Source organism: Eurosta solidaginis, unplaced genomic scaffold, assembly GCF_040869045.1.
Source record: "Eurosta solidaginis isolate ZX-2024a unplaced genomic scaffold, ASM4086904v1 ctg00001052.1, whole genome shotgun sequence".
NCBI lineage: Eukaryota > Metazoa > Arthropoda > Insecta > Diptera > Tephritidae > Eurosta > Eurosta solidaginis.
The window spans coordinates 41,949-66,810 of record NW_027137047.1 but is presented as its reverse complement, the minus strand read 5'-3'; the positions used below and the strand labels follow the sequence as shown (position 1 = coordinate 66,810).

The 24,862-nt window shown below is 36.4% G+C and overlaps 1 pseudogene; it reads right to left on the bottom strand.

Annotated features, from left to right (window-relative positions):
- Positions 1–428: 428 nt before the first annotated feature.
- On the bottom strand, positions 429–1,123 carry LOC137236049 (inactive selenide, water dikinase-like protein; annotated as a pseudogene).
- Between the last annotated feature and the right edge of the window lie 23,739 nt (positions 1,124–24,862).

The following is a 24,862-nucleotide window of genomic DNA, read 5'->3' as shown; positions in this document are numbered from 1 at the left end:
CATACCTATTTATATACGTCCTATTCGATTTGCCTGAAATTTGGTATATAAATTTTCCCATATTAGTATTTGCGATGCTTTTTTCCGGGAAGTAGACCAGAGACGGACTGGGACTGAGACTGAGACTCGGAATGGTACTGGAATAAAATACATACCACCCTCTGGGACTGGCAATAAGATATGAAGAAGAATGAGAAAAACTTGAGAGAAGAGAAAGGAGAGAAGGAGACTGAGAAAGTGATAGAATGAGACAAAGATGGAGATATTTGAAGCGAAAAATACGGAGGGAGGAGTGAATACAAATATTGGGAAACAGTGTAGAAGGGCGAGGGCACAGTTAGACGGAAAAAGCTTATTAAAATGTATGCAGATATACCAAATTTAAATAAATTAATCCTTTGCGTGCACCCCAATAACTCGTGGTATATCTATGATGCGTGCAGTTTCCACTTGGTACCAAGTGGCTTGGTCAATACCAGAACATCTCCGACAACTGCATTATCGGGAACAATGTACTCATTAGGCTGGCAAATTGTTGATGCGACCCCACCGATGATACACCAAAGATTTACTATACTTTGTCCACCTGTTAGAGTATCACCAGCTTCAAGTGGAGAGTCTTTGAATAAGTGGAACCACAACATCGCGCTCCTTTTCAGTAATTTTGGTACTTGCTGCAAGCAGCCCAACATGTTATCGCAATCAATAACACCCATAGCATACAAGTCGCCCAATACATTGGCACAAGCAATTTTTCCCATCATATAGGGATCGCTAACCATGGGGTAAAAGAAATCAGTAGTTTGTACCAAACAAAGACCACCATGACGCAATGAACTGAACAATCCAAAGAAATACCAATGCTTGGTATGGCCATGTTCAAAAATTGAGCATCTTGATCCGAAGCACTTGAATAATCTTGTTGTAAACCAGCTAAAAATTTTCCAAGGACTTCTTGTGGCACCTTACAACCACGACACTTGAGGTTAGCAAATCTAATCAATCGAAAAGATGGTTCCAAATCGTGAGCAGTTGAATCGAATGGTCGACGAAGCTCGGCTCCACCGTCACCTCTTTGCAATTCAAGGTGAGAAGAATTTAATGCATCCACTTGATAGCTCATGATATTTACTTGTTTTTCAAGCAGAAATAACTTTAATTAAATAAATTAAAACGCATACACTTTAACTACGAGCAAGATACCCGATTTGATTGAATGGTTAACAATTGGCTAAGAAAGATTCATAATGTATGAGATGCTCATTTTGGAAGAGTAAACATTTTATATGTTTCATTTGACACAACGGCGTCGAGATCATTTTGTAGTAGTATGCATACGGTCAGTTAAGAGCTACAATTGCTACTGGTTGTAAAGGGTTACCTAAATGCAATGTAGGTACTGCATTGCCCCATTAGCTTCTGCCTCCCAATCGCCTCCTCCTCGAAATGGATATTGCATATAAATCCATCCGGATTTAAATCAACCCCCAAATTGGCGACACATTTCTCTATAATGTCCGGATTTTTCGGTATTTTGAAAAACGAACAGATTTTCCGTCCCCAACCCGAAATAATGCACTTTTTGTCCCCGGCATTTTAATTTTTATTTAATTAAATAATAAAGCTTTCGCGTTCGCGTTTCTGAAAAAATCACTTTGAATTAACTGGATTCTAAGTAACTGGACATTTAGTTGGAATTTTCGCAATTCTGGCGCACTTTTCACCTGTCACAAAAATCTAATTAGAAAATGTTTATGTAGCTCGTAGGACTAATTACAATGCAATATTACAAAGATGAAATGTGGCCATATAAATCGTTTCCGAGATGGTAGGGCTAGCGCCTTAATGGTGCTGTGTTACCGGAGCGTACCGGATCTGTATCCGGCAAAGGACCATCACATCGATAACACTCCCCTAAGCCTTCGGGGAGCAGCCTTATCGCTGCAAGAACAACAACAACAAAGATGAAAACAAAGTATTGCACACTTATACGAATATTTGTATGGATACCTTTTCAGAACATACAAATTAAGGCATAATATATACAATGCTTTTGTTTATTCGAAGGAAGGAAGTAACACCAGTAACACGACACAACAATAGAAAACAATACACATTTTGTTATCACTTCACTACATTGCATTGATTGCGATTCAAGTTGTATTTTATTTAATTTTTCACTGCAATTATAAATATATGAAACTAATTTCATTTGTCTTCTTCTTTTCGGCCTTGATGTTATGAAAACGAAAACAAAATAAAATAGAAAAACTGCAATGTTACGAACGATAACAAAGCAAAATCGATAAATGCACAGAAAAAAACAAATAAGTGGTTTAAGAAATAGAAAACAAAAGGGATGGTGAATTCTTCGTACAGCCGTCCCACAATTTCCACAAAGCTTTAGAACTCTACAATGTACCATCTTATATTTATAGAGTCTTTGGTTAAACCCTCAGTTAGACGACGTACCCGTTATATGTCTAAATCGGCGGTCACAGCAAATCTTCCTCTAAAAACCCGGCTATACGCTTAGAAATATTTTTAGTTATAGCGTAGTGTACGTTGATACCGTTTCATGCCATTGGGTACATCTTGTTAGGTACTTAGACACCTCCTTCTGAAACAATATAGAACGAATTTCGAACTGTATTTATCCCAAGATTATACATTTTTTGTGTAAAAAAAGACTGTTCTCACCTCTCTTAATAACTAATGTTTAATACATTTGTTTCTGTTCTCTTTAAGTATTACGCTTAGGTGATGATATTTCTTCTGTAGCTGAGCACTCTCAGTTCTCGACGCTTGACAAATCGCTGCCGATCAAAAACTCGGCAAAAACAAAAAAGGTTATTATAGATATATATAAATCGATCGCGTGAACAGGATTAGCCTGGTTCCATTGGGCCACTCTCTATTACATCAAAAACGTTACTTTCCATGAATGTATGTAAAATGTTAGAAAAAACTTGACATACTTTTGATTACTGCATGCAAATTCAAATTTTCCTCTGAAAACTTTACAAAAATTTGTGATTGAATTATTCAATTATGTCAGTTTTTTTTAATTTTTTATATAAATAAGTATGTGGTTATCGCAAGATTTCGCCCATGTTAAATACCTATTTATTCTGAGCTCGTGTACCGAATTTCGTAAAGATATCTCTATTTTTGATCAATTTATCCGAGTGACTCAATCGAAACCTTCTTCGACTGTTGAAATGTGTATGTACGGAAGCACATATCTTCGTATATCGATACCTTAGACTATTTCAACCCACGTTTATCCCATTTAAATCATAATACTCAACGCATAAGCAAAGTTTTCTAAGTATTTTAGAGAGAGAAGCTAACAAACTTCCAGGTAATTTATATTAGGAATAACTGTCACAGCGGCAACAAATGTTTTTCGACAAAGTAATGGAATGAATGACAATCTTAATTACAAAAAGACTAGTAACGTGTATATGTGAGACAAATGTGTAAACGGATACATACGTGTTGATACTTATGTATAATTTTCCACCATGTTCATTAGGATATTGGATGTTTCATAATTTGAATATATTCTTATCCAAAAATCATATACCACTCCCTTGTAAAGCACTGAATTTCTTTAATTCAATACTGAAATCGGAACCGTATCCCGTACATGAATTGGACTCGTAGGAGGAACCGGAACCAAAACTGGAACCGAAACTCAATCCAGAGGCGCAATACGAATTAATACCTGGAATAAATCTTAAACCAAACCTGAAACTGGAGCTTAAACCGTAAACAAAACGTGAACCAAAACTGGACGTACAACTAAAGCAGAAAGCGAATGTAAACCGGAACTGGGTCACAAAGCAAGCACATTTTAGATTTTCTTTGAACCGAAACCGAAACCTGAATTGCATTTGAAGCCGAAAAAAGGTTCAGACCCAAATCTAAGCTAGAACAAACCGAGTTGAAACCAAAACCGTAGCTGCAAAATCCAATAGAAATGAATGGAACTGGCAGCCGCAACTCGAAAAGAACCGACCCCATCCCTACCCCCAGCGAGTTAGGGGGCTTAGAATATAGTCGCGGTAGGTATTCCTGTCCTAAGAGGCGACTAAAATACCAAATTGATTCAAGGGTTGCTAGAGCAATATATGGCTTCTCCAACCCAATTTTCAACCTCAGCTATCCGTGGCGAAGCTTGTTTCATTAACAACTGAGGCTCTGGCGACCCCATGGAACTAGGGGGTGGGGAGGGCGGTATGGCCAAGATGGTTAAATGTAAAGCGTTCCCGAGATGGTGGGGCTAGTACCTTAATGGTGCTTTGTTACAGGAACGTACCGGATCTATATCCGGCGAAGGACCATCAACATCGATAACACTCCCCAATACCTTTTGTAGTCTAATATCGTAAAACTTCGCCACGGCGTATATTCGAGCTTTGATGCTGCAACAGGAACACCGTCTTCCGACACCACATATGGGATCCATATCTAGGCCTTTTATATCGCGGTGTTCAGCATTCTATTCCAAGGCCCAAAATTTCCTTTAGAAGTTTGAAATCACTCCTATCTATGGGTCGCAATATTGTTCTACTTCACCAGCTAAACTTAATTGGGCCGAATTTAAGGATGGAGTCGGTGTTCTCGCTTCATCCTGCATCTACAACAGCATAGCATTAAGCAAATCCTATTCTGCAAAGGACCCGAAACACAGCATATGCTTCTCTGAATAGGCGGTATTCACGACGTTGACTTAAAGTACCTTTCATATTTTCTTAATTTCAATGTTACGACTTACTTGCAAGTTTTGGCCTCCCCTTGTCCCTCATCTTTTGAGATGTATAATTCGTCGCTCCTAAAGCTAGCCTGTGTCGTGGTTGGGAACTCGGCCCCCACCCCTTACGTCTTTTGAAGATTGACTTGATGATTTTAGTCGATATCTGGCTTTTCTTTCCGTTCCATATATCTTCCTCTTCGGAGGGTTCTTCTCAGTGAATAGCCAAAGGCATGCTTCCACCATCTCACTGACTCATACCAAGCGCGTGCACTGCACTCTGCGACGGGTGTCGTTTTCTCTGTGTCTTGCCGCTAAGGAGTAAAAAAAATAAACTAAAAATAGTGTATAGCCTAATGTACATATAAAATAAATACGCTCAATATTTCTACAATTAAAACTATGCAACTTAAGAGCATTATTTTTCACATTTAGCAAATAAGTCATACATTTGCTGCTGTCATTGTCAATGCCAAAGACTGAATGCATCTCTGGTTGACTGGACTGGTTGACTGCTTACCTGAGGCGCCATTTTAATGGCAATGGCTTTCGTCATTTGATTGCTTACTCCACTTGCCACATACATACCTACATACATATATACAAAGGATGTTGCAATCACAATAGCGGGCTTTTCTATTCATTTTGATTCGTTTTCATTTGTGATTTCTTTGTAAAAAAAAAATTAAAAGAAATACACTTGCAAAGCCCAACACATGGTCTTAGAATAGCTTGCTCCTAGCCAAAAAAAGAGGCACAAAGCTTTTTGTTTTTCCAAACCATGTACTAAAAGCTAATTCTACAAATACGAACACATATACACGAAAATCTTATTTGAGCTTACGTATAATCTTTTTAGCCTCTTTAAAGCCTCCGAATTGTTGTTAATTGCACAATACATCACACTTTGAATTCTCGAGTCTCGACTTTGTCCTTTTACCTAAAAATCTCTTAAGAAAAAAAAAGTAATTTACATTTACATAAGAGTTAAGAATTACCATGAATAAATTTTAGACAAGTATGCAGACTGAGGTACGACGTTGGCTTAGTTCACGTATCAGCAGTGCATTTTATGTGCATAAGTTATAAAATACAGTTACTTACAACAAAAGGGAACCAACTGGTGTCTCTCTATGGCCTGTATTGGCTCATATAAGTAAAGCATTACCTCCCAATAAAATGTCATTAGAAAACTCCACACCACATCTTTGAATAATTTAAAATTAATAGGGTTGAATAGGATGATATAAGGTCAACGGCATTGGCGTCAATTGACTTTATGAGTTCAAATTTTACTTAGTGGCCATTTAGGAAATTTCCGTTGGACCTTATAAAAGTTTGAAGTAAAATCCCATAGCCAGATTATGAATGCAGCCTCAATAAAAAGAAAAACGCTCCGTATGACCTAGAAGGTTTAATGTGGTCATATTTAATCGTTCCTGACATGGTCGAGCTAGTACCTTAAAGGTGCTTGTTACCAGAACGTACCGGAACTATATCCCGCAAAGGACCTACAACATCGATAAGACTCCCAAAAACCTTCGGGGAGTGTCTTTATCGTTAATACAACAACAAGAACAACAACAATAGTGAAATTCCATTAATAATCTTACAAAAATCTAAAATCGAGTAATCGACTGCTCGAATTATTCGAAAATTTACAAAGGCACTACACAATCACTAAAAGTTTTAGTGGTATTTAATGAGAAAAGAAACGGAGTTACATCATTTTTAAGAAGCCATATCTGCATGCAGAGAATTTAAAAACAAATTGTTATTTGCTAACTCATGTAATATATTAAATTTGTGCTTTTTGAATTAAATTAACGAATTATGCAAGTACTGACTACTTTCAATTGAAGAGTCAAGCGATTACTATTTTGTTGCCCACCATGTCGTATGATGAACATTATGTAAGTACCCCCGCAAGAAAAAAAACTATCAGTTACTAAAAATTAACTAGTTAATATTTGATTATTTTACGGAAGTGTTGAAAACATCTTATTTTTGGTTAACTACAAAAAAGTCAGCTATTAACGAAATTAAATTCATGCTGCAATTGTCACAGAAGTAAACATCGGACTCTACTTTTTGAATGCAACGCCGTATAACAGTAGTCAGTTCTTTTCAAAGAAATGTAAGGTTAAGTAAGGTTGAAGGGGCCGGCCCAATTTGGGACCTTGTACCTCTTAGTAAACCAGACCATATTCGTCTTCTCATCGTAGGCGGTGAACCCAACATTAGATGCCCAGCTAAGTATGTATATCCCGAAGCGCCCGATCTATCAAAAAGCTAATTGTTGGAACAATTTAACACTGGTGACAACTGCATCGTCATCTGCGTACACCGTAAGTTTGACGGGTTCCTCATCGAACCGCCTGAGCAGTGTGGTTTGATGACCAGCGTCCACAGCAGCGGTAATAATACTGCGCCCTGCGGCGTGCTCTTGTCCGCTGATTTCGTGGCCTAGTACAACCCCATTGTGAAGTAATCTTTCTGAAATTTAATACGCAGTTGATCCATCTCGTTATGGATGGATTTTATTCAACGTAGTTAAAACCATCCAAGATCGCTCCTTATATTCCAGGACTTTCTCTTTGTTTATAACCACCCTATGCAAAGCGTTGTCTACCGAATTCCCATTGGTGTGTGGCGGAGAACAGTGTTTCAACCATATTGAAATTTATTTACACATCTATCAGCCTTTCACAGGTTTTAAGCAATTTGAAAAGTGCGAAAATCCCGTTCGGGGCCTAAGACACAATTTCGAATTTTTATTCTTAATAAATATGTATGCCTTTTCGAAGTTGCTGAACAAGATGCTGCGCACCTTTTACTCTCCCTCAGATGTAAGAAGTCACTTGGAAGATAAGAACAATTTTTTATTTATGTATACGCCAGCTGGTTCTACTTAGCTATGCACAGGTGCACTCCAGTAATCTGCTAACCTTATATTCATAGTCTCTTTAGCTTTAGAGGAGAAGCTTTAGAACGAAAGCTTGAAAGTTATATACAAAAGCCATTAAGAGGAGAAAACAAAAAGTGTGCTTATTTTAAAGTGCTGTATTGCTTTTTATATGGAAAGTATGAAATAAATGAAAATAGGATTGTTTTCGCTATGATTTGACATTGAAGATTTTAATGCCTGTAGAGAATAAGGACTCATAAAAGTTTAAAAATGGCCGATATTAAAGGCTGACTCAATGATCACCTGACTTGCTAATAAGGCTCATATATTCGATATAATGACTGTTTCTGGAAATGAACAATAAAATTAAAGCAGTGCCGACATTTTAAGATAATTACTAAAGCAAAAAAAGTCAGTCAAAGCACTAAATGCAATAAACAACAAAATCAGAAAAGAAAATATACGAATTCAAAACAAGCGTAAATTGCTGTTCAAAGGGCGTTAGAGAAAAGCTTGTGTCTGCAAATACTTACGTAGATATGAAATACTTTAGCCGTACCACATAAACTGTCGAAAAAGTTTAAAAAAAACTTAAAGAAAACTCAAAGGAAAGCGCTTTTAATTCCATGTCGACTTTTTGCATACGCAGGTACATTCATATGTACACAAATATAATTAAGGGGCTTTCCATGCAATATGCCTAAAAAGAAAAAAACGTTAAGTCAAGTGTCTATAAGTTACAACAGATGAATTGTTAAGTAAACGCTTCCCAAAGAAACTTCGGTTATTGCTTTTGACATAATTAATATGCAAATGTATTGGAATATTTGTCTAAAAAGTATTCTTTAATTGCCCAATTTTTTCAGCAGCTTTATGAAGAAACCAAAAATAAAAAACTTGCGCCAAGGTCCTTTTCAAAAAGTAACAAAAAAATTCAATATTTTCAAAATGTATTTCCTCCGGTTGGTTGAATAAACAATTTTAGAAAACCACAGAAACATTTTTCCTAAAGCGGAAAGAAACGTCCCAATTTCTTCGAAGTTACAAAATCCATCGCTGAGATGAGTTGGCATGGAAAGGCCAATATGTATATACATATGTACATACATACCCAGGAAATAGTGGTGTAAGCTATAGTTTTAAGATTCCAGGTTTGAATTTGACCTCAAGGCCGTTCGGGTTTTTACGATAATTATAGTTTTTTATATTTTTTTTAATTTTTTTTTTATTAAAAAAAAAAACAATACATACACATAGTCACATACTGGATTAAAATGTACCCTAAACTTTAGGTTAGAGCTCTGGTTTCATAACGGCGAAATTCGCACTAAATTACATGCAGTGGCTTTTGGGTGATGCCCGGTCAAACATACAGCAAACAAAAATTTTAAAAACTGTTGATTTGGACTCAGATGCTCTAATATTAAACTCTGGCATCAATTGTTCTTGTATATTCTCAATGTACAGAGATATATTTTTTGTTTGATGGTGTTGAAAAATACCCACCGTTCCATACCAAGCTTGTGTTAGTGGACTAAAAAACCATCCACCTCTTGGTACCGTCGCCCATTCCGGGACTGCTTCCGCATTATTCTGGTAGAGTTTCATATTTCACTGGCTTAATTGTCTTCTATTGTTCCTTGTTCCTGCGTTCAGGTCCCCCTGTTAGCTCTGAGTGCTGTTTCAAAGATGTTGCTGATTTGTTTTTACTCGTTTGGGCTGGCCAACATTTTTATGTAACATTATCATTTTTTTTTTTTTTTTTTTTTTTGTATTTTTGCGATCAGTTCGATTGTGTTCTTGCATTTTTTGAGTAGGCTAGTCCGATCTAAGATTTACGGGTACAAATAAAGATTTATTTTACGTTTCGCCCGACGTTTCGCTGAATATTTCAGCCTCTTCAGGGGCTACACTAATTTTATTTTCAACATTATCAGATTTTTTTTATAGGTATTTTTTTTTTTTTAATTAATTGTGTGCTGTGAGATTTTGGGTAATTTATGTAATTGTCTGCCTCACCAAAGCTTCTAGTGCTTAATGCAGTCCAGCTCCCTCTCCTTAAATTTTCTAGTGGTTTTGTCTAAACTATTTTCTCCCTGTTTTTGTGACTAACTACTTTTCTCAGTTCATGATGCGTCTGCTTTCTTGCTTCCCATTTGTAGCTTCTTTCTTCTGCCAGTGCAAATAGGTTGGTGGGGATTTTCCCGGTGATCACTTTTGTGACTGACCTAATATTATGCGATAAGCGGAGACTTATCTTAGAGCTGCGGTTCACTGCAGAGGCATTAAAAGATTACAGCAATTCTTTTTTTTTAAGTAAGGAAATACATTGCATGTACCTTTTGCTCTATTTGTCCTTCGATGTTTGCCATCCCTTTGGTAAGAAGCGGTACCTGCGTTAGTCGGAAGTCTAACCTACTGCCTAATTAGTTTACTGCTTTATTTGGACTAATTTTTTAGAGAAGGTTTCGAGCCAACTTATAGCGGAATGTGCTTTTTTGTGAGAAGGGGCAGCTGTATTTTTTTACTTTCACCGCTTGAATCTTTAGTGTGTGTCATGCCCAACTGAGCTCGCTGTTTGTTTCATTTTCTGTTTTGGGCTGTAAGTCAATGTTAAAAATTTCATCACAGCTGACGTTCCATAGATCGTGACCAAGAATTGATCTTTGTGGTGCTTCTTTCATGACTCTCATGAACCGCTGGGCATATTAGTGTTGGTATATGAGAATGCAATCTCTTATTGTTGCGTGCTTTGGGTAGCATGCGATTTGATAGTGAGGCAAACTATCCTGCTGAAAGTGCTTCTTATTTCAAAGTTTGCAAGAAGCCAACTCGCCTGTATTTCTTTCTACCTTTATATTCTACTTCCACGCTATCAACGGAATCGTCGAACGCGCATAAAATGCATTTCCAAACTAGAAACCGTTCTGCCTGTGCGATAGTCCTTCTGCTTGTTCTATCGCGGTTGCAATACTTGCTTAATTTTCAGCCTTCTTGTTGTAAATTGTAAATCTTTTTTGGTAAATAGTGGAGGCCCTTCAGGCGTAGTGATTTGGTCTTCTATATCTTCCGTTTTTTTTTTTTTTTTTATCAAATGAAATAAGCTTTATATAAAGCCGAGATTCCTTTTTGCTGGGTACTTTTGTATGTATGTATGCACAAGAATGGCAATAAAAAGCTAAAAATTTGTTTTCAACATCCAAAAGTTGTCGTTAACAGAACAAGACAGCGAAACGCAGTAAAGTTTAAATAAAGAATGATCCATGTAACTGTAGGCAATGCTGTGTTGTTAGCATTGTTGTTGGAATGGTGCAAATTGTTTGCTTTTCTACAATGCGTGCAACTAAAATGGTGCTATTACTGACAGTAGCAATAACACCAATTCCAAGCATTATCAGCCATATGCTGCAATATATCTTGCTCGCTGTACAATTGAAGTGCGAACTAGTTCGATTTTTTTTTTTTCAAATATTTGTGCTTTTATTTTGTAAATCTACAGCTAAATTTCAAAAAAGTTTTGGTTAGAAAAACCATTTTGTGTTGAACATAATGAATGGAATTTCTTTGCAAAGTAAAGTTGTTGTATTTGTTAACTTTCTAAATTGAGAATTAAAGCGTTCATTAAAATTTTAATTGAAAATTTAGCAGATGCTACGCCCTTTGTGTTTTATAAGACAAACAATTTTTTGGTTGCTTTTGGCAGGTTTTATACACATACGCCTTCTTCAGTGCCACTGAATTCATATTGGTAAAATATAAAGAAAAGTTAACTAATAGGAACGATTTTTTCTGAAGCCACAATATGTTTCCTGCTCGTTTAAAAAAAATTCAATTGGAAAACCAAAACAAACTATGCACATGACGCAATAAAACCAGACAGGTAAAGTCGGTAATACAATAACAAAAATTTGGCGGCCCTCGTAATCCGGTCATGAATTTTAAAGTAGTAGGCAGGGAAAATGTTTAGTACTATTTTGCTACTTTTTTATCAACTATCTTTGGCCCGGTTTTTCAGTAGTTGGTTAAGCTACGCTTAAACTAAATTTGCTTAAACTCTGGTTTACCCAACATACATCGACAAATATTTGTCCAGCGAAATATATCTAGTTCTGGAGATCATATACAACATCATTGTTTAATTGTTCTTATATCAGATAGTTTTCCCTAGTAGATATCCAACTTCATTCTCCAATCACTATCCAACCTTTTAGAAATTTTGCAAAACGTATAGTTCTCGAATCTCCAACGTCGACACTTTAATTAAGACGACATTCTTAAATTATTTCCCGACCTTTGAGAAATTTACAGTTCTCAAATGAATATTCAACACATTTCTCTAGTTGATATCCTATATTGGATATCGAGTTGAGGTGGAGTTTAAACCAAAATTTCCAAAGGGGTACCACCAAAACCAACAGCTGTTTATTGTGAGAAATAAACACATTTTTGGTAGCAGTAATGAAGCGTAATTAATCAAAAATAAAGTATATCATCATATATATTATCTCTAATTGCGGCCACCGTGGTGTGATGGTAGCGTGCTCCGCCTATCACACCGTATGCCCTGGGTTCAACTCCCGGGCAAAGCAACATCAAAATTTTAGAAATAAGGTTTTTCAATTAGAAGAAAATTTTTCGAAGCGGGGTCGCCCCTCGGCAGTGTTTGGCAAGCGCTCCGGGTGTATTTCTGCCATGAAAAGCTCTCAGTGAAAACTCATCTGCCTTGCAGATGCCGTTCGGAGTCGGCATAAAACATGTAGGTCCCCTCCGGCCAATTTGTAGGGAAAATCAAGAGGAGCACGACGCAAATTGGAAGAGAAGCTCGGCCTTAGATCTCTTCGGAGGTTATCGCGCCTTACATTTATTTTTTTTATTTTAATTGCTGTTTTTATGTATGGTTTCCTTTTTTGCTCTTATTTGAAATCCAAATCTATAAATAAAGTTTTCCTTGTAAAGATGAAGATATGGGCTATTAGGGAGCTTTAGGCAATTTTGGTAGTAATGCTTTTCTTTAGCTATATTATATTAAAATAATTTGTTAAAAATAAACGATTGTGAGCACACAAAGAAATGTATTTGTACTAGGGCACTATTGTGAATATTTGCACTGCATTACCGACAGTTGCTATTACACGCTAGATGGCAGCGCAAGCTGCAAGTTTTAATTGATTCACGGCAGTTGCTATTATACGCTAGATGGCAGCGCAAGCTGTAAGTTTGTGGCAACATACTCACTTTTCTGCAAGACGGCAACCCATTGTGGGCTAATGACAGATATTTAAAATCAACCAACGACGTTGAAGAATTAGTAGAAGAAGAGCGTTAAGGTAAGGTAAGGTAAGGTAAGGTTTAAGAGTATTATATATTAAATGTTACGTTTGATCAAGAAACATATTATCTAACGTGACTACAGTAGTATCGATATGATCAAGTACACTACATTGGTGACCCCAAACTCAAAATGAGCACGCTAACGCAAAACTCGAGCAACGAAAACACGGCAACCACATCTTCAAGTGTTTCAGGATTTGGTTCGGCATTCAGCGAAAGTCTCGGTAGTATTATTTCAGCCACTCGTGCAGTTAAATTACCCCCATTCTGCAATACGGTTTATACAAGTCGAGACCGTATTCGAAATAGCACAAATTCGCAGCAACATATCACACTACCGGTATGTTTTGGTGCACTTGGACAATACTACCCTACTATTTGTGGCCGACATTATTAAGGATCCACCAGCTGATGGTAAATTCCAGGCATTGAATACACGACTGCTTGACGTATTCGAAGAAAGCAGCGAAAGCAAATTACGACGTCTGCTATATAACACTGAGTTAACTGATGGGAAGCCATCACACTATTTACTGCGTTTAAAAAGTTTAGCAGCTGGTATGGTGACCGAGAACATTATGCATACAATTTTTCTGGAACAAATGCCACAGAACGTCCGTCGGATTTTGGCCGTCAGTGCCACTAACGATCTTGATAGCCTCGCCTTACAAGCAGACAAAATTTATGAGATGGAAAATAGCATTATGTCAGTGACTACCAAAGTGGGGCCCCCAACAGCGGACCGGGCAGTAGCATACAACGAAGCACAAAATTTGTTTGCACATAACATCGAAGAATTAACTGCACAGGTACAGGCAAAAAGATGACAAAGCGAGAGAGATGGGAAAGAACTTGTTCTATTATCACACACGATTCGGTGCTCAAGCAAAGAAGTGCCGAAAACCCTGTAATTTCCGCAAAAGCAATTTAAATTAACAAGGCCGTCGATCATCCTCGTAGGCACAGCTGACGGCCCGTTCAATTCGCGTCTACAAATAACCGATTTAAAAATCGTCTCAAATTCTTGATCGACACCCGCGCCGATATTTCGGTGCTACCCAGGGGAGTTCTCAATAATATTCCAAAGAATTTAAAGAAAACTGATTTCACTCTCTTTGCAGCAAATGGCTCGTGTGAAAAAAAGATGGAAATTAGCGCGCTTGTGGTGACTCTCGACGACTAAACAGAGTCACAGTGCCCGACAGGTATCCCATTCCGCATCTCCGAGACTTCACATACTTAATGCATGGCTGCAGTGTGTTCACGACACTGAATCTCAAGCGAACATACTACCAGATTCCAGTAGCACCTCAAGACCGACCGAAAACAGCGGTAATAATACCCTTCATCCTCTTCGAATTCAACGTAATGACATTCGGCTTATGTAACGCTGCACAATCATTTCAAAGGTTAATGGATTCCGTATTTCGAGACTTGCAGTTTTGTCATATTTACATCGACGATATCTTGATAGCATCTAAGTCCATGGAGGAACACAAAAAACACCTAAGGATGGTGTTCGACCGTCTCAGACAGCACGGCCTTTCAATTAATGTCAACAAATGTTCGTTCACATAACAATGGGTGGTCTACCTCGGACATACAATCTACAGAGCAGGACTTAAGCCAACAACGCAGCGCATAGAAGCAATGCGAAACTACCCGAAACCACAAACAATTGCTGAGCTTCGACGTTTTTTAGGCTCATGGAACTTTTATAGGCTAAATATTCCACGAGCTTCGGAAATTCAGGCTCAGGGATGGAATGAAACAACATCAAAAGCCTTTGATGACTGTAAAATGGCATTGGTAGATGCCATCCAGCTGGCATATCCAGCAATGGAGGCTGATTTAACTCTTCGCTGCGATGCATCTGATCAGGCAATAGGGGCGGCTTATGGTGCTTATTTGCATATTTGCGTTATTGCATGAAATGGAATAAGTGTCGCTTTTTACATTTTGCATTATTCAATGGAATTGACGTTTCTAGAATTATAATTTGACGTTCGGCATTTCTCAAGGGAAAACCAAACGAAAAAAAGAAGTCATTTGTTTTGTTTTTTTTTTTCATAAAAACTGTGAAAAAAAAAATAAATGAACTAGATTTAAGTAAATTGGGTATATGCTGTCCTTCAGTTTGGTGAGTTATGTCCAACTAAATTTATTAAGTGTGATTTTGTTGTGTCAAAGAAACAACATTGTAATAGAATTGCGTTGCTTTTCTCCAGAAACAATCACAAATACAGTTAAAATAATCTTGGAAATTGCTGACCGACTGCATTCTGACGAAAATTCATTTTTGGCTGGGATTTTGGCAACAAGAATTCAAGAGTATCGAGTTCATCGCATTTTTACGACGAAGCGCTATTGCATTATTTCGGTCAATATTTTAGATTTCTCGAAATCAAAACCCGACATTCCACAAATTTCAACTGATTCTTTTCAAATGGTCGCTTCCTTTCTGAAAATTTACAATATCTCTTCATTACACAACTGTCCCAACAAACAACGGTTCGGCTCAACGTGTTCAATCTTCTTTCACGACGAGAAATCACTTATTGGGAAAACGAATTTACAGAACAGTTGACTGTTGCCATTCAACTTGCAAATTTGCGACTACCACATCTGATAGCCATAAAATTTACATATAAAATGTTTCTTCGAAATACGGATCAAGTCAACATTAGAAACATTCGCCCTCCTGTTTTCGAATCAATATCGCTACAACTATTTGGTAACCTAACTCATGGATCCCTCGAGTTCAACGAATATATTCACCAGCGTCCCGAAAATTGTTGTTGCTACACACTGATTAACTTTTTTACTCTGATGCCTTAAGAATAAAAACATTTAAAAAAAAAGTAACGAAGAAATGTATTTATGATGTGTTGTACTGATTCATCTGCATCTGATCGAGTTCGCTTAGACAAGAGTATGAACAATGAACATGGCTGCCATTTTGGCAATAGAGATTTTTCAGATACAATGGAAAGAGATACACCACAACACAACATATCCGTCACATCGTACTTTCGGTGTATATTGACATTAGGTCTTTTTGTTATGAACTATGGAGAATCAACACGTGTGTTCCATTTTTATGTAGTTTTCTATTCATAATTGGGTATTTATTCATTTTCAATTGAATTCACATCAATATTTATAATAAATTGGGAATTCCTTCTGTACATTTTGTCTAACAGAATGTTACTTCAAAGAAGAGCGCAAAGTATTGATGACCTGTCGCAACAAAATGAAATACGATGTGAACGATATGCACGAAATAGATCTGCAGAACCACAGCGGCAAAGAAATCCAGCATGACCAAGACAAATACGATGTCGTGTTCTAGAAAATATGTATCGTGCTGCTTTTAATTACGATCCACAAATTGATTACAGTATGCATGGATATATCGGATTAATGAGTGCGATATGTCCACAATGTGAAGCAGCTAAGTTTCTGGGTGAAACGGCTGGTTGTGCTATTGGCAAAGTGAAATTGCCGGCATTTGAAACTCCACCTGATTCATTGCACTCGTTGATTTTTGGAGGATCACCAATGTCGAAGCATTTTATGAATCATACAAGAATACAATTTATCATTTCAAATGACTTCTTTTGGTGCTACAAAAATTATAAGAGACAATTTTATGCCGACATTTAAGGTGATTACATAATGTGGAATATCTAATTGTTCTATAGATCTAAGTTACAGTTTCTTAAAGTTTTCTAAGTTAAAAACATTGTTTTAAGGATTCTGATCCAACATCATTTTACATTGCATACATATTACAGACTCATGGTCAGATTTATCATCGAGCGGGTGCATTGTTACCATTTCCTGACGCTAACCATAAATTTTTGCAAATATATTTTATCGAAGATGAAAATCGTGAGTGGGATGAACGTTGCACAATTGGCTCACATACAAAACGAGCGATTATTTGCGATCTCCAACGATTTTTTCATCAGAACAATGAATTGGTGAAATTGTTCAAAACCACTCTCGATCGTATGCCATCTGATAATCACAAAATCATAATCAGAGCGGATAAAACGCCTTTTGGTGAGCATGCCAGAACGTTTAATGTACCGACGTTTGATGAAGTGGCAATTGTTGGCGATCAGTTTCAATCCCGCGATATTGTAATTCATCGTAGAAATTAACAATTATAGCGTGTTTCGGAGCTCTGTCGCAGTTACGACGCATTACAATATCCAATTCTACATTGGAAAGGTGATGATGGTTATCAAATTAATATACCATTGATAGATCCAAGAACCCGTAAATAATATACTAATTATATTAATCAGATATTAAATAAAAACTAAAATTTAAAATCGAATGAAAATATTTTCTACAGGTCGAGATGTTCAAAAGAAGATTAGTGCGATGAATTATTATTCTTATCGATTGATGATTCGTGCATAAGAACAAAATTACATTCTACGATGTCGTAAATTATTTCACCAATACATTGTAGACATGTATGCAAAAATTGAAACTGAACGTCTCAATTTAATCCGATTCAATAAAGCCAAATTGCGATCTGAAGAGTACATACATTTGCAAGATGCAATAGCGAATGATGCAAATGTGAATGATATCGGACGTCTGACGATATTACCAGCTGCTTATATTTGCAGTCCACGCCACATGCACGAATATGCACAAGATGCTATGTCATATGTTCGAAAATACGGCCAACCAGATCTTTTCATCACTTTTACGTGTAATCCGATGTGGAACGATGTAAAAAATAATTTGTTCGACGGTCAGTCACCAACAGATTGACACGATGTTACAGCACGTGTATTCCGGCAAAAATTGAAGGCACTGATGGATTTAATTGTGAAATTAAACGTTTTTGGAAAGGTACAATGCTGGATGTACTCGATTGAATGGCAAAAAGAGGTTTGCAACACGCACACATATTGATATGGCTGGTACGTAAAATAACACCGGACGAGATTGATAGCGTCATATCAGCCGAAATACCAGATCAAACCATCGATCCAGAATTATTTGAAGTGGTAACAAAAAACATGATTCACGGTCCATGCGGTGAAATAAATATGAATTCACCATGTATGATCGATGGGAAATGTTCAAAGCGGTATCCGAGAGCATTAATTTCCGATACCATTGTCTCGACGTCGATCATTTGAAAATAATGGTAAAACGGCGATAATAAGAGTGCGCAATCAAAACATCGAAGTTGACAATCGTTGGGTCATGCCATATTCACCGATACTGTCTAAAGTTTTTCAGGCACACATAAATGTTGAGCACTGTAACTCAGTAAAGTCTATCAAATACATTTGTAAATACGTGAATAAAAGAAGTGATATGGTCGTTTTTAGAGTAGGTGGTGAAAATAGAAATGATGAAATCACTCAATATCGATATGTAAGCAGTAATGAAGCAGTTTGGTGTATTTTTTCGTTTCCTTTGCACGAAAGACATCCTGTTATTGTCCATTTGGCAGTTCATCTGGAGAAAGGTCAACGAGTTTATTTCACTATTGAGAATGTAAAGCAGAGAGCAGGACAACCACCAACAACTACTTTAACTGCTTTTTTCAATTGTGTGAAATCGATACATTTGCCAGAAATTTGATATATATTGATATACCGCTATATTACACCTGGAATGCATCATCGAAAAAATATCAACGGCGTAAACAAGGAACACCAGTTGATTGCCATCCAGGTATTTTCCAAACAGATGCCTTGGGCAGGATGTATACGGTACATCCCAACAATGCTGAATGTTTTTATTTGCGAGTGTTGTTGGTAAATGTTCGAGGACCCAAATCATTTCAGGATTTAAGAACAGTTGAATGTAATTTTTGTCAGACATATCGCGAAGCATGTCAGCTCTTGAATTTGTTAGAAGATGACACTCATTGGGACGCAACACTTCATGATGCATCGATCTCATCTCATCCACAGCAAATACGAATGCTATTTCGATTATAATATCCAACAGCACCAAATTGAACAGTCAACAAAAAGATATATATAACAAAATCATGCAAGCTGTTTCTGATAACACTGGTGGATTATATTTTTTGGATGCACCTGGCGGCATCAGAAAAACATTTGTGATTTCATTGATTTTAGCAACAATTCGATCGCAACAGAAAATTGCTTTGGCACTCGCTTCTTCCGGAATTGCTGCAACTTTATTGGATGGAGGACGAACAGCTCATTCAGCTTTAAAATTGCCATTGAATATATAGGTGGTTGAAACTCCAACCTGTAAATTATCCAAAAATTCAGCGACGGCAAAAGTTTTGCAACAAGCAGCGGTTATTCTGTGGAATGAGTGTACAATGTCAAACAAAAAATCATTGGAAGCACTAAATCGAACGATGCAAAATTTACGTGGAAACCGAAGGCTTTTTCGTGGTGCATTAATTTTATTGTCAGGTGACTTTCGACCAACATTTCCCGTTATTCCACGATCAACACCGGCAGATGAGATCAATGCATGTTTGAAGTTTTCCCTTTTGTGGCGGTACGTGAAAAAATTAACATTACACATAAACATGCGTGTTGAGTTGCACAATGATCAGTCTGCAGAGCAGTTCTCGAAGCAATTGTTAGAGATCAGAAAGGGCAAAATTCCAATCGACAAAACAAATGATTTGATTACATTGCCAAACAATTTTTGTACAATTAACCAATCAAAAGAAGAATTAATTGCACAAGTGTTTCCATATATTGTTCAAAACTACATGAATCACGATTGGTTGAGAGAATGCGCAATACTGGCACTAAAAAATGTACATGTCATTGAAATCAATCATCACATTCTGAAAAAATTGCAGGTGTGGTGACAACATACAAGTCAGTGGATAGCGCAATGAATCAAGATGACGCAGTGAATTATCCAGTTGAATTTTTGAATTCATTGGAACCGTCTGGTATGCCACCGCATTGTTTAAATTTGAAGGTCGGCTCATCAGTTATTTTATTACGGAATTTAAATGCACCAAAATTGTGTAATGCAACAAGACTGAATGTAAAAAAGTTGATGACGAATTTAATTTAAGCAACAATACTGACCGGCAAAGCGAAAGGTGAAATTATGTTTATACCGCGAATCCCACTGATACCTACAGCTATGCCTTTTGAATTCAAGAATTTGCAATTTCCAGTGCGCCCGTCATTTGCTATAACAGTCAACAAGACGCAAGGACAAACGCTTCGAGTATGCGGATTGAATTTCAAGGAACGGTGCTTTTCGCACGGACAGCTATACGTTGCCTGTTCCTGAGTAGGCATTCCAAATTGTTTTTTTATTCATATCCCAGATGGAAAACCGAAAAATATAGTGTATCCAAATGTTTTGGATTAAGAATTGAAATAAAGATTAAAAAAATATTTCTATTGGTGTAGCGATGCACACCGGGGCCCCGCTAATATATTATTCTAACAATTGCTTCGAGAACTGCTCTGCAGGCTGATCATTGTGCAACTGAACACGCATGTTTATGTGTAAAGTTAATTTTTTCCCGTATCGCCACAAAAGGGAAGACTTCAAACATACTTTGATCTCATTTGCCGGTGTTGATCGTGAAATAATGGGCAATATTTGTCGAAATACACCTGAAAATAAAATTAAAGCACCACCAAAAAGCCTTCGGTTTTCACGTAAATCCTCAATCGTTCGATTTAATGATTCCAATGATTTTTTGTTTGCCATTGTACACTCATTCCACAGAATGACCGCTGCTTGTTGCAAAACTTTTGCCATCGCTGAATTTTTGGATATGTTACAGATTGCAGTTTCAACCACCTGTATGTTCAATGGCGATTTTAAAGCTGAATTAGCTGTTCGTCCTCCATCCAATAAAGATGCAGCAATTCCAGGTGGTCACCGTGGTGTGATGGTAGCGCGCTCCGCCTACCACACCGTATGCCCTGGGTTCACAACCCGGGCAAAGCAACATCAAAATTTTAGAAATAAGGTTTCTCAATTAGAAGAAAATTTTTCTACGCGGGGTCGCCCCTCGGTAATGTTTGGCAAGCGCTCCGGGTGTATCTCTGTCATCAAAAGCTCTCAGTGAAAACTCATCTGCCTTGCAGATGCCGTTCGCTATTTTCTGTTGCGATCGAATAGTTGCTAAAATCTATGAAATTACAAATGTTTTTCCGGTGCCGCCAGGTGCATCCAAAAAATATAATCCACCAGTGTTATCAGAAACAGCTTGCATGATTTTGTCTTATATATCTTTTGTTGACGGACGATGAGAGAACTATTTCGCAAAAATTACGAATTTTTTTTATATAACTTGGGGGTTATTGCAGAGTTATTTTCAGTATAGTTCCAAACTGTTTCGGGATAGTTTCAGAACAATTTTCGGGATGTTTCAAGTTTATTTCAATATATTTTTCGAATTATTTCAAGATTTTTTGGAGATCAGTTTGAGACTATTTCGGAATGGCTTCAGAATTATGTATTTTCGGGATGCCTTAAGAACTGTATGGAGATATTTTTGGAATCATTACAAGATTTTTCGTTTACGAACCTCGTTGAAATTTATTTAAAACTTTCTTTTTAATAGGTCGTGATCATCTTTCAGTTATTTGGATAATTTCAGGACTGCTTAGAAATAATTTTCGGATTATTTCGGAATTTTATTGGGATAACTTCAGGAACTTTGCGGTATCAATTTGAGACCATTCCAGAAAAGTTTCGGGATGATTATATTACTATTTTGGTATAATTTAAGATTTGGCTCAAAATCTAATTGGGATGATTTAAATACAAAAATTCAAAAAATGTTCGTGATGATATTAGAACTATATCGAAATATTCCCCAAAGTGTTTCGGAATATTATTGGCATCAATTCAAAATTTTTCGTGTTGAATACGGAGCTTTTATCATTTAGAAATAGATTTCGGTATAATTACAGGTCTAATTCGGAATAATTTCCGAATTGTTTCGGAATCTTGTTGAAGTGAGTTTAACACTTTTGCGGAAACAACTCGGAATTATTTTCGTATTAATTATAGGACGATTTCAGGACGATTTCCGGATCTTTTGGGACTTCTCCCCTATAATGGATAATTTCGGATTATTTTTGGAATGATCTAAGAACAATTTCGGGTAGTTATTACACTATTTCGGGACCATTCCAGAACCATATCAGAATTATTTACGGAATAATTGCAGCACCATTTCGGTTTTGTTTTTTTTTCGATATCAATCTGGGACTATTCCAGGCTAATTTCCAAATTATTGTCAGGATGATGAGAGAACTATTTCGGGATAGTTTCAGAAAAATTTTCGGAATGTTTTAAGTTTATTACAATATATTTTTCGAATTATTTCAAGGTTTTTTGGAGATCAGTTTGCGACTATTTCGGAATGACCACAGAATTATGTGTTGTCGGGATGACTTAAAAACTCTTTCGAAATATTTTTGGAATCATTGCACGATTTTTTGGGGTACAATTCGGTACTTCTACGGGGTAATTGCAGAATTACTTCCGCTATTGGAATAATATATATTTCGCTGTAAATTGAGGGGATGTGTGGAATAATGGTTATTATACCGTTACACCGATTTTCCATAAATCAACTAAATAAAAAGAGCACGATTACATACACATACCATATTAATCTTAGAAAATAATAGTGATATTTAACAAAGATATTAGCTTCATTTATGGAAAAACGGTATAATTCCCTAATAAAATTTTGTAGTAGTGAAGCACCGAAATGGTATGAAAATATATTCAATGTCGCAGACCAGAAAGACCTGAAAAATAAAAGAATTGAAGTGGTTTCAAAAACGACTAAGCAGACAGAGAACTCCATTGTTAAAAATAGAAAAAGTTTAAAAATGATAAAAGTAGTAAAAAAAAAGATTGCTAAAAATAACAAAAAGTTATAAGCACATCTAAATAATAGAATAAAGTGATTTAACAATGGTTATTAATGTATCTACTATTTTGTTTAATAAAGTATCTCAATCAAAATATTTGATATTCGATCTATGGAATAACGGTATAACTCAAAAAAAAAAAGAAATCATCCATTTTCTAATAAAATTATGTATATATAAAATTTGTAACTTTTTCTTATCAAAGAATCATACTATCTAAAATCCTACCAAGTAGGATTATTATAAATTTATTTTTACCTGCATTGTTAAGTTTTTTTAATTTTTCTCAAAAGATTGATTCTTGTGTTATACCGTTATTCCACACATCCCCTCAATTATGTATTTTACCAGTATACTTCAAGTTCTTTTCGTAAACGGTTGCAGCTATTCTAGCATCACTTTGTAAGTATTTCAGGAACAATTTCGAACCGAAGTTGACATAAGTTTTGGATTTTGGGGACATTTTTGAAGTAATTTCAAGACTGTGTCGGAACTTTTCCAAAAAAGTTCCACATTATTTTCGTGATCATGTATAATTTATTTCGGGACTCATCTAGGGTAGTGTTCCGGACCATTTTGTCATTCTTTCGAGGTTATTTTCAGGATCATTTAGATGTAGTTTTGGAGTCTTCAAGATACTATATCTCTAAACTCAACGTATGTACTCTAGCCATTTTTTAATAGTGGGCAAATATTCACTAATATTAATTTCCTTTTGGGTCAATTGTTACCATTTTTCGGAAGGCTAAATATACAAAGATACTTACCCAAAACGCTCAGATAAGCTTCGCCCATAACAGTACCCGCTTCACTGGATCGTACACACTTATAAAGACCAGCATTCGTTTCGCGTACTTTCGAAACTAATAAATCACCTGATTCAAGAATTTGTATGTGACTCGATATTTCAACAAGTTGTGTTTCTGTAGTTATAATTGTTGTTGCATGCATAATATTTAGAGTATAAACGTAATATACATCCATATTCGTATGACGAATGTTTGTTGGCGACGACGTAGAATCGAGGCATACAATTTTCGCTAAACAAAAACAAATGATGCACATCCAGTTGAGTAAATTTGACACAAATTTTGTTGTTATTGTTGCCGCAATTGTTGTTAGCATAGTTGAAATGGCATCAACATGGCCGCAAGCAATATCTATTCACATATCAAAAACCAATTAAATAGTAGCCAGAGGAGTCGCAAGCACATCCAGAGCCATGTGTAAAATCACAATTTTACCAGCGCATTAAATATTTGAAGTGCAAAGAAGATTTGTTGCATAGTAGAAGTGTAGTAGGTAGGTGGTGGGAAGTGCATTTGTTGCATTTTGTTTTAATAGTTGTTTTTGTTGTTGTTGATACCATTTTGGTCATACATGACAAGCATAAGTGAGCACGCCAACACCCCATAATCGGCGAAGCAGCATGAACGAGCAGAAATACACCAACGCCCCCACACACACACATATGTAAATATATAACCACAGTCATGGCCAACAGGACAGCGGGTAGTGGCACAAATAATTAACATTTTGATGCGTAATACATAGTGTTGTTGTTATTTTGGGTTTTAATTTTTATTTTTTTTTTGTGCAATCGTAAAATTAATGCGTTGGTTTTTCGGTAAAAGGATTTGAATAGCAAATTTAGAGCATTTTGAAACACGTATTGCCACATATTTTTGTTGTATTTATAATTGTTGTTGTTCGCAAAATTATTGGCGTTGTTGGCATTGGTTTTAAATGGTCATTTGGTTGTTCAGTGTTTTTTTTTTGTTGGTTGTTTGTTTAGCAGTTAGTTGCGGACATACACAAAATTAGAAAAGGAAGTACAAAAACAAAAAAAACAATTCATAAGCATTAGTAGACACAAAATTTTAAGCGTGCTAATTTAAATACATAATATTTTATTAGCCTAATTATGTTATTAAATAATTATAGTTATTTTTAGTCGTG